At 37.1% G+C, this 11883-nt stretch overlaps 1 protein-coding gene and 1 long non-coding RNA gene across 2 annotated transcripts in view; one reads left to right on the top strand and one right to left on the bottom strand.

The window, feature by feature from the left end:
• Positions 1-11883, bottom strand: part of TENM3 (teneurin transmembrane protein 3) — a 1496942-nt gene that overhangs the window by 757551 nt on the left and 727508 nt on the right. The gene's annotated exons all lie outside the window — the stretch shown is intronic.
• Positions 3358-7808, top strand: LOC141374378 (uncharacterized). Its single transcript, XR_012381202.1, has 3 exons — positions 3358-3453; positions 5938-6017; positions 7332-7808. It is a non-coding gene; the product is annotated as an uncharacterized lncRNA (long non-coding RNA).

The following is an 11883-nucleotide window of genomic DNA, read 5'->3' as shown; positions in this document are numbered from 1 at the left end:
TCTCAGCAGCCCTCCAAGGGAGTCCACCTGTATGGAATTTCTTGGCCTTTAAAAAAAAAAATCTTGAATCTCATCAACAAATGAATGACATTAAAAAGGAAGGAGACTATCACAGAATACGAAAGGCTGGATGAAAAAAAAATGCACTGCCTGACTCTTGTTTGGATCCTGATTTAAACAAACCGTGAAGAGACATTTTCGAGACAATCCGAGAAATTTCCATATGGACAGAGCATTAGCTGGTACTAGGCACTGATCTTGTGTAAGGTGTGATAGCGGCCTGGTGGTATTCTCAAAACAAACGAGTAACGTAGTAATGAAGCGTCTTTACTGACACGTTAAAGTATTTGTGAATGAAATGATTTGCTTTAAAGTCCTTCAGCAATAAAAACATAATAAATAAGTAATGGGGACAGAATCAATGAAATAAGACTTGCAAAATATACTCTCTACTTTTGTATATACTTGAGAACGTTCGTAATAAAAGCTAAAGCATTCAGGGCTTTTACTGTCTTGTTCAAAGTACACACACCTAAAAGAAGTCCTGTGGCCTCTTATCCATGAAGAGAAGCAAGGAGATGGAGGAACCCAGTGCTCAGAATGGGACTTCTTGTGAGTGCCTTTTTTTTTTTTAAAGTAAGAAGTTAACATTTCACTTTTTCCTCCAACGGTAGGCACAGATTAGGGCCTGTTTACCTCTGTAAATGGATTAATTTTCATAGTTTTGTAATAGTTTTTACAAGAGGAAACTTGTATCAGGAAATATTTAAGACATTTAACAGGAAAAAAACACGTAAGATTTTTAAGTTTGAGAATTTTATTTTTTAACTTTTACGTTCTAACCCCTACTCCCCGAAGAACCACTCACTATTCCTAGGTTCCATTGGTTTAGAGACTTCAGGTTGTTAGGAAAAAGCCTCAGTCAAGGTCATTTATACAGAGACCGTATTGAACTTTTCCATGAAGGCGGTGTTTTGCTTTCCAGATGGAAAAATCCTGAAACCCAGCAAATCAATGCAAATCTTATTCTCCATTCTCTTCCCCTTTCTGTTTTAATTTTCCTGTTTGTTTTCCTCAGTGTTTGCCCCTGTATCTGTGTTTACTCTCTCACCTGTGGCAAATACATGTTTTAGAGCTGAGTTCCTGCTGGTGCTTGTCCTGTGTTGACAATATTCGGCCGTGCGTGCAGCGCACAAGTCACGGTGCATATAGCAGTGCAGAGGAAAATAAACTCCATCAACATATTCACGATTGGATATCAGAACAGCTATTGTTTTCAGGCGACGTTAAGGAACTTCAAAGAGAATTGAGGGACGATGAGAGGAGGAGCAGAGCTGAGGAGAGATGGCTGGGTTGGGAGAAGGCAATGCCATTGTACAGACACATAAATGACAAAAGGAAACACAGCAAGACTTGGCTTCAAACGGAATGTGTATGAAAAGCTCATTCAAGCTCGAGCCATCTGACACCCGCAAACAAAAGTAGCTGCCACTAGACAGATATAGTTGCTCACTGGAGATTGAAGTTCTGAAAGCTTTGTAAAATTATCCTGCATCTTGCTGACACCCTACATCTGTATCTTACTTTGTTGGTGGACCAGCCATTTCCTGAGAGACTCTGGCTGGGTGCCCTCAGAGCAAATGCCTCTGTGGCCAGCCCCTCAGGCAAGAGATACTTCTATTTTCTGAAACCATCCGGTCAGAGGTCCTAATCAGTCTATTTTTCCCCCCAAGGTATGTATCTTGCCCTTTAATCTTAGGAGGCTTTTTAGGAGCGACCTCATAAAATCAAAAGGTCATTGCTTTAATCTGAATCAATTCAACAGAAAATTTCAGAAGAGGTCAGGTTTTCTCTGGCTTTCTTGGATTTAGTGTCGTTTTCTTAAATTGAGTATAAAACACCCCATAAAACATAACAGAAGAGAGAGTTGGGCACTTAGCCTTGACCCACATCTTTTAAGGGTCATCTTCCTAGTGTTAACTATCCAAAATTAATTACTCATAACACATAGAACTCCTTATAAATTCCGTGTGAATACCTAAAGTGATCATTTTTCTTTGCACCTGCTTATACAACAAGCATCCATTAAGTTTTAATTATCTCTTCTCCTGAGCCTTTCATCTTTGTGTTCCATCCACTGCTAGAGGCCTTTGAAGATGGAGATTTGGATTTCATATGTGCAGTTCACTGAAGGACTTACTTTAGGCCATACAAGTTCAGAGCTTGTTGATTGAAGCTATGAGGCCCACACATCCCCCAAATTCCACTTCTCTCTGAATTGAAACTACTATATTTTCTTAGGGAATCGGGGACAAATTTGGCCTGCAGTGTCTATATCCCTTCTAGAATGGAAACCTTATGATGAGATCAAAGTTTAAAAGCAGCTTGCTTTGTTCTGGGCAAATTGCGCTTTAAAATTTAACATAAAGAAATATTGCTGTGTGCGGGCACTGGCTCTAAAGAATTATATAACAGACTAAGAGGGAGAAAAAGAAGGGGGGGTGGGGCCTAGAAAACCGTAATATGCATTTAGAATCTTCTTTATACTCAAGCGGCCATTGATTTATTTTAATATATTACTTGTCTTACTGAAATACAGTGTTGTTTTGAATTTTATTTGTTTATAGCTATTGAAGGATTGGGCTCCCCATCTGCTTGAGACAGCTCTCGAACAAGCGGTATGACCAAATCTAATTATTTCTCTTGCTACAGCGGTAATATGCTGTATCTTCAGAAGAAATCGATTCTAAAATGTATTCAAAGAAACCTGCCCACCATCCACGTCAGAGCATTCAATAAAATAAACTTTGCTGTCTGCCTAAGTCTTGAGATACATTAAAAATCGAGGGCTGGGATAAAAATGAGGTTGCTCTCATTTGAGTCACCATAACAGTTCAATATCAAAGAAAATCACTAATCACTCAGTAGACAGATGTCCGTTCACTTAAAAAATCTTCACGTACCATTTATTTAGTTTTATTTCATTTCCTTTCGTCTATGTGTTGATAAGGAAATTGGTATTTGAGTGCCGGCATTTGAATTTTGAGATGCTAAAAACCTGGCAAGAACTAAGCACCTCTTATTTTAAGCACCACTCAAGTGTCTTATATGCAGTTAGCTGTGACTGTAAGCTTTGGAGGTGGAGAGCAAGCAGCTAACTTGTGTGCGTGTGTGTGCGCATGTGCGTACGCGTGTGCGTGCACGTTTAAAGGCGATCATCATGCCATATAATTCTGGCTGGTTTGTTTTGTCACATGTAAGATAATGGACTCTTAAGCTGTACAGCAGGATATTGTTTGGAGTCGATACAACCCATTTAATCGAAACCAAATTCCTTTCCTTAATCCATTCAGCTGGGAAGCAAACTTTCCTGCGTGATCTCTACTTCAAGCCGCGGGTACAATACCCAAACTGCTAACACCAACACACTGACACCTTGATTGCAGGAAACAGGTAAGACAGATGCTAAGTCACAGTACGAAAAGCAGAGGGAAGGGATCTGCTTACCCATCTCACAAGTACTTTACCTAACTGTTTGCTGTTAATAAAATGCTGGAATTTGGATTTTGGCTGACATTTTCAAACTTCATTTATATGACAAAAATGATTTGGATGCATTAAAATTAGGGTGGAAAAGGCAATTAGAAAACTTAAAATACACTATGAGTATTTTATTTTAGGTGCCTTGCCTATGCCTAATTTATGTTAGTTACTTAGTTATACGTACATATAGATTGGAGTACGACCTCAGTAGAGTGGAACCCGTCTCTAAACGGTCTTTTGTAAAGTGAAAACACAGTTACTGTAAAAATCATAATCTAACCATGGCAGCAGACCAGTTTCTTTCCTCCTTTATTCCTTCAGTCTTTCTGCTGCTCTCTTCCTCCCACTCCCAACGTCCCCGGTCTGTCATGGGTTTTGGTTTAATATTTTCACTTCCACCGAATAAGGATTTTGGCTTAAAATTTAAAATTTTATCTTTCCAAGAGCAATGTTAACAGGCCACCATTACATAAGAAAAAGTGAAATCTACCAGCAGGTGGCCAAGTGTAGAGCAAGCAAAATTTTTACTGTTTCAAAGCCATTTTCCTGAAGTTGTATGAACCAAACTTCTGAAATATCCCAAATAAGAGATTTTATAGGAAATCCTATAGAGACAATACACTTTTACTGTTCAGCTATCTTGAAAAAACTTCCAAAAATCTATTTTAAAACCATGTTTGGTAACTTGAAAAATAAGTTCTTTTCGCTGCCCAAATTTCTGAGTGCAACGATCCATAGTCATTTTAAATGCTAGAATAATCAAAGGCACCGTAGAAAACCATTGAAAATAGTTCCATAGTCCCACTGAAGTCTGGCTTGTATACGTGGTGCTTTTCCCTTTCTTCTTTTATTTTGTTCCGTGCCAGCATAGAAGTGAGGATCCAAGTTGAGAGCCAGCGTCAGGCAGCGTTAAGCAATGTGCACAGTGGTTCCAATTATTTTAAGGTAGTATGTGCCCATGGATAATTGCTTACACATTTACTTATTCCTAATTTGGGTCTCACTGTTCCTAAGTAGCTTCATCATACCCTCTCTGAGCAGGCCCTTTGCACCCCTGGGCTAAATCAGACATCCAAAGTCATCTATTCATGAGTACAGTGTTACCATTAGCAATGTGCAATGGTTGTCACAGAGCTCTGGGATCAGCAGGTGGTATTCTGCATGACCATGGTTGCTGGAGAGATAAGGCAAAAATAATCTTCTGGGAGAAATAAAAGAAACTATGTAATGAAATCAGTATTCTAAAAAATAATACGTGTTCAAGTAAGCTTCAAAGCCCATTTATTATACTTCTGGTCCAAAAAAGTATCTATAATCATTTTATGAGCAGCTGATGACTTGAAACCAAGACCGTCTATTACAGTTATAGTATACACAAAATTATAGATGTTGGTACATTGCTCCATTGTTCTACCCAGAGAATATCAACCCTCTTTATTTAAAGGCCAGTATATCCCCAGGCAAATTGAGTTTCCGTGCTCAGTTGGTTCAGAGCCTATTTCAAGCAAACGCTGACTATGTCAAAATATATACTGATTTTGTGATATACATAGTTTTCCAAAGGACGAAGTGAGATCACCAGTCTCAATCCGTTTGTGACTTGACTTAGATTTAAAGTTGCCCTCAAGAAATAGCTAGCTGGTATATAAGTGCACTGAAATATTTTACATTGAGATACCTTTCTCCTTATCCTTCAGTTTTCTGATCATGAATTACTAAAATTATCTTGAAAACTTGAAAAAAAATTCTATTATTGAGAAAATTCATTATATTAGTCTAAGGCCAAACCGCCTACTTATAATCAACAATACCATTTTGAGTACTTTGTTCTTTGTGACATTTTCTAAAAGAATAGCTCTCCCTACATTAATCCTATAATAGACAGAAAGAGTATGAAGTGCAAGAATATACACAGATTGCATTATAATTCCTTTTTTTCTGTAAAAAAGATGTCAAAGATAAATCTAAATGTGGTTTAAATATACACTTTGCTTCAAATGTTTAGGAAATGATGCCTAACACAGAGAAAAATAAAGCCATTAATTTTCCATTTGCATTACTTGCCCTTGAACTTTATTTGACATTTCTCATTTGCTTTTGCAATATAAAGTCCAAGATTCCAGTTTAAAGGATGTAAATGTTAGGTTTTGGTTTTGTTTTTGCATTTTTAGGGTATAGGTACTTATTTTTCTTAATGTCCATTTTATATGGACAATTTAAGTACCAATTTAAGTTGTATGTGGCTCACATCTATTACCTATCCAAACTCCATATAGCTCTACTTCTGAAGGCTTTTAGAAAATTCTATTTGGACTATTTCACCTGAGAATATATCACCCACAATGTGCACTTTGCAAACTGAATTAAATTGTTTTTCTCTCAACTCTTTGTCAGTATATAGTTCTTCCCCACCCCTACATGAAAAGAGAGAGAAGAGTACAGTACTTACGGAGGTGTAAGATGCTCATATGCAGGTAATGTACGAACAAAGTCAATAGCCTGGATTTATCATATTCACTAACAATTTAAATTTAAGCATATCATTTTATTCCTTTCTCTCTCCCTCCCAGCTCCCCACCTTATTCTCTCCTCCCCTTCCTTCTTCCTTCTAACATCCTGAACAATTCCTGTTGTAACAGGGACTGTATCAGATGCGGGAGCCACGCAGTTATCAAAACAGAGGCTGCCCCCACCCTTGGGGACCTAGTCATTCAGTGAGAGAAGGACAGTCAGTAGATATTCATAAAGTCCTACAATTACAAAGTGGGGCAAGAGTCAGAGTGAAAACTGCTTGGACCAGGAATGAGTACACCAGAACATCCGGTTTAGGTGAAGAGTTGAGGAAAGGCTTCTCTGAAGAAGGATGTTTGAGTATAGTGCATTATTACCAAATAACAATAAAAACAATTTTTTGAGGATATAATGTGTACAGGATTCTGTGCTGAGTTCTGATGTTAAAATTGATAATGGCCAAAAAGCAGACCAAGACAAACGAATAAACAAAAAACATGCAAAGCTCTGATTCTTACCCTCCCTCAAGGATCTTTATGATTATACTTGGGTAGTAGAATCTTAATAATGAATTAGTGCATTGTTTCTATAAGCAGAGTTTTTCTAAACACCCTCATATACATTCTCCTACTTAACTGCACATTAACCCTGTGCACTGAGTAGGTAACAAGTAGTCTTTTGTCTAATCAATATTGATTTTCTATTCTATGTCATAACATGTTTTCTGCTGGATTCTGGGAATATGGTATTGAAGGAAAGTCTGCCGCTGGCTTCCACAACGTGCAATCTAGTAGACACACAAGGGGGAGGGAGATCCTATGAGCCAAATTTCCTCTTGGGAATAAACTCAGGGTGGTTTGGAGCACATGGGAGGACCACGCATTCTTGGCTTGAGGTCAGGAGAGACAGCCTGTGAGGCAGTTACCAGAACACTCATTCTACAGGAGTAGAAACTGAAGCCCATGAAAGATAGAGGACTTGCCCAGTTTCAAATTTTTTAAACATTTTATCTGAGATAGAAGGAATTAAGTATTATTTACTCAAATCATTACTGTCTGATTGGTATAGCTAATCTAATCTTAATTTAGGGGATGATATTTACATTAGGATGATATTTACATTACATTTACATTTACATTCCAACTACAAGGCAGCTAGAAAGGCAGATTCTTACTGTTTGATAACAGAGTCCTAGAAACAAAAATAAACATAAACAAAAAGACCCGTAAACCTAACATCTAGCTTTGAACTTTTCTGCACGCCAACTTTCTCCACAGGAGGACTTAATGATCCCTGCAAGCTACCCGTCTTGGGGAAGATGGAATCGGGACAGGAAGGAGTTTGCGATCATATTCAGGAATGAAGGAAGACAACTTTCATTTAAAAATTCTTATTTTAAGTATCGTCTTTAAGTATAACTTACCTTCTCTAACAGCATAAAAGAAAGCCTGAAATGTGCAAAGGGCTTTAGCTCAATGGCGCTTCTTTATGGAGTTTCAACAAAGAGAACTGATTTCTTCTAAAGGACTTCATAATATGATAGGAAAAATTATCAGAGATAATGAGGAGAAAATGGTATTACAGTCCCGGAAGAAAAACACCTTATAAGAGATCCAGAAATTCAGCACAATCTTGAGTTAGAATCCCAGTTGGGATTGGCATTTTGCAATGCATTAAAACAGCAATGATTAGTGCACTGAGCCACAAGGCTGACTTCGTCGATCATTCTCCATCAAAACCCACATTTTTTTAAATAACAGTACACCACTGGACCCAAATTCAATGGTTTCCCAGAGACCAATTTTTACTGTCAGATGTTAATAAACTAGTGTCAGCATAGTTGGATGATTTAGATGTGCCTGGATTGTTAGGATGTTCAGGGTGGTTCATCACCATTGTAGATGACAGTAGTTCACAGCAATGATAAATGTTTCCTGTCTGCTGATATACGGGCACATTTAAATTATGTTGCATGACTATTCTGTCTCTTTAAACAAGAAGGAAATTAAGCTTCAAGTTTAATTAAACATTATTTTGAAAATTGGGTTTTGGTATATAAAATTCACCCTGTGATTCTTCCAAGTTCTTTCCTTGAGAAAATAGATTGCACGTTTCATTGGGATTTGACCTTAATTAATCCTTACTTTGTGATCCACCCCTTTGCTGAAATAGTCTTATCAAAAGGAATGCAAGCTATGGGCTAAGATAACAATCGGTCATTAACTTCTGTGTGTAATGCTGGCTGTGGTCCATGGGCAAGGAATTCAAAACCCATTGTACACAGTAATGTCCAGGGCTTAGGGCTCTATGGCCGAGAGACAAAATAAACTATGCAGAACAGCATCTTTACACAGTCTACATGGATTTACACTAGAGCAAACGGTCTGAAACACTCATAATGCAGCATGTGCGTTGGCATCCAGTCCTGCAGTGTGAGATTACACTGGAGGTAGGTCAGTGTATATATATCTTAGTAAGAATGATTTACAAAGCTATGCTATCACTTAACATTGAAAAGAAACTGACTAGTTCTTTCTGTTGTTTTAGATATTACCCTAGAACATTAGCTCTTCTTATGTAACTGGACTCCTTTCTAATAAGAGAAGGATTTGAATTAATAAATATGTGTGGCCTGTTGCTCTGAAATGTATGTAGTCCAGGTAAATATAACACATGTGCGGGGTTAATCATAAAGCAAATGCCTATAGCATCTGAAATCTATTATACAGTGTGGCTCTTTTTTTTTTTCCTTGGCCAAGACCAAGAAAACAAGTTTTAACTTGGGGAATCTGAAGAATGCCACATGATGATTTCTTTACATTTGTGCAATCAACCAAAGAAACATTCTGTAAGCCCCTGGCACAGTGATGATGATCCTACATTTTTTAGTACCCTTTTCAGATTCAAAACGACTGTGCTAATTTTTGAATACTTTCCATTCATCTGACATTTATTGAATACCTATTATGTGCTGGGTTCTCTTCTAGATACTTGGAATATAGTAGTGAATCAAACAGCAAAAAAAAAACAAAAATAAAAACCAAAACACAAAACCAACCAAGAAGAACAACAACAAAAATCACCTGCCTTCATGAAAAATACATTATAAAGGTATAGATATACCATGAGAGATGGGCATACAACTTTTGTCATTCATGGGTGTCCAGTGGAAACTGAAGAAACTTATGGGATATTATAACAACACAAAATGTTGTTCTTTTATTTTAGTTATCAAGAGATACTGATGCTTGACCTATCATTCCACCTTCTTTGATTCCTTTCATCCTAGTCTCCATGGAGATTGTTTTAGTCTCCATCATTGTGGTAGCCTCCTGATGGGATACCACCTAACACTTTCTTGATTCAAACTCACTTAGAAAATCAATTTAATTAAAGAGTTAATTATTCAGCAGTGACTATACACAAGATGGCTCTGAATTAATCTTAAAATACCCTTTCTATCATGGCCACCGTGAGGGAAGTGGTTGCCCGCTGCCTCGGGATTCAAACTCATCTGCGAAATCTGGTATTCATGTCCCTTCATAATTGTACCCGTGTGGTCTTTCCAAACTCTTACCCTTCTACCTCCCACATAGTTTTGTCTATTACAGTAAAACCATCCTTTCTTTCATTAGCTCCTTTCCCCATGCTTAGATCCACTTCCAGTACTTCTACCACAGATGCCCTCACAAGCTGATCAGAGGACTTAGTTCTTTCTACTTGCTATCTTTCTGCTTGGGACCGTCTGACAGATATTTTCCGAGATCATTCTTTTCAAGTGTGGGCCCAGATGTCACTTGTTCAGAGAGGCCTGGGCCTCAGGCTCACATCAGTTTAATTAGCTACAATCTCTGTGATAGGGAACGGCAAAGAAGGAGGTGAGAAGAGAAACTAGAAATGTGTGCAAAAAATGAAATTCTTCCCTCTCCTCCCCAATGGGATAATCAGTGGCAATCTCCTTATCTGGAAATGTGAGTAATAAGAATTCTTCCAAATCTTGGATTTATTAATATCCTAGGATAAGGAAACTGTGACTTTTGAGTTTTGGCCTACTCAAAATCTGTGAGAGAAATTTCTCAGTTAACGGTTAAGGAGATTAAAAAAGTCTCATCCAATATTTATCTGTAATGTTTAAACTAAAAATACCAAGCTAAGAAATAGAGCTATACACACATGGTCAACTGATTTTCGACAAAGGTGCGAAGGTAATCCAATAGGGCAAGGATACTTTTTTCGATAGGGTGCTAGGAAAATGGTATACCCTTATAGGAAAAAAGAAATATATCTAGACCCTAACCGTAATGGATAAGCAAAAATTAACTCAAAGTAGAGTATAGAAATAAAAAATAAAAATTTAAACTATAAAACTTCTGGAAGGAAATATAGAGGATCTTCACGACTGTGTGATAGGTAAATATTTTTTAGGACACAAAAGGAAGACACTATAAAGGAAAAGAAATTGAACTTTGTCAAAGTTAACATTCATCAAAATTAATGATTAGGAAAATAAAAAGTTAAGCCCATAACCAAGGACTAGTATTCAGCAGAATATATAACAAATGCTTTTAACTTACTAACAAAATGCAGACAACTTAAAAAAAAGGGGCAAAAGATGTGAATGGACACTTGCAAATATACAAATAGCCAAAAATAAACACATGAGAAAAAAAACCCTCAATATCATTAGTCATCAGAGAGAAGCAAATTAAGCCATAATGAAAACACCACTGCATAATCATTAGATGGCTAAAATTAAAAAGATTAACCAAGTACCAAAGACAAATACTATAGGATCTCACTTATATGTGGGATCTAAAACAAATAAACAAACTAGGCTCAAGGATACAGAAAAGATTTGTGGTTGCCAGAGGTGCAGGTAGGGGGTAGGTAAATGGGTGAAGGGAGTCAAAAGGTACAAACTTCTGTTTGTAATAAAAAATAAACACAAATAAATAAACATAAATAAGCTATGGGGATGTGATGTACAGCGTGGCAGCTAAAGCTAATAATACTGTATTGCATATTTGAATGCTGCTAAAGGAGTAAATCCTAGAAGTTCTCATCACAAGAAAAAAATATTCTGTGACTAAGTATGGTGATGGATGTCATCTAGACTTATAGTGGTGGCCATTTTGAATATATACAAATACTTGAATCGTTATGTTGCATACTTGAAACTAATATAATGTTGCAAGTCTATTATATCTAAAAAAAAACAAAAAAAAGAAGTTAACAAAAAGAAAGACTGGCTCTACCAAGTGTTGGTGAGGATGTGAAACAGCTGGAACTCTTATAGAATGCTGGTGGGAAAGCAAAGTGGTACAACTACTTCAGAAAACAATTTTCCAGTTTCTTATAAAATTGACACAGACATACTATACTACTCAATAATTCCACCTCTAGACATGCCATTCGGAAGTGAAAATGTATGTCCTACAAAGACCTCTATACAAAGGATCACAGCAATTCTATTCACAATAGTTTAAACTGGAGACAATGGACTATCCATCAGCAAGTAAAAGGGTAAACACATTGTGTTATATGTATTCAGTGGAATAATACTCAGCAATAAAAAGGAATGAGATACTGACATACAACTCCATGGACACAAAAGTGTATAAACAGTATAAGTCTATTTTAACAATAGTTTAGAAAAGGACCATCCATTGTGACAGAGGACAGCTCAATGGCTGTCTGCAAAGAGAGAAGGCTAGAATTCACTGGGAAGGATCAAAAGAAGACATTTTTGGGGGGATGAAAATGTGCTATACCTTGACTGTGGTAGTGGTTACACGGTGTACAAATGTGCCAAAATTCAGTGAAGTATAT

The sequence above is a fragment of the Callorhinus ursinus genome, unplaced genomic scaffold (genome assembly GCF_003265705.2).
Source record: "Callorhinus ursinus isolate GAN/ISIS: 27379988/994484 unplaced genomic scaffold, GSC_fseal_2.0 scaffold17, whole genome shotgun sequence".
NCBI classification, from domain to species: Eukaryota; Metazoa; Chordata; class Mammalia; order Carnivora; family Otariidae; genus Callorhinus; species Callorhinus ursinus.
This window is presented reverse-complemented; position numbering and strand designations above follow the sequence as displayed.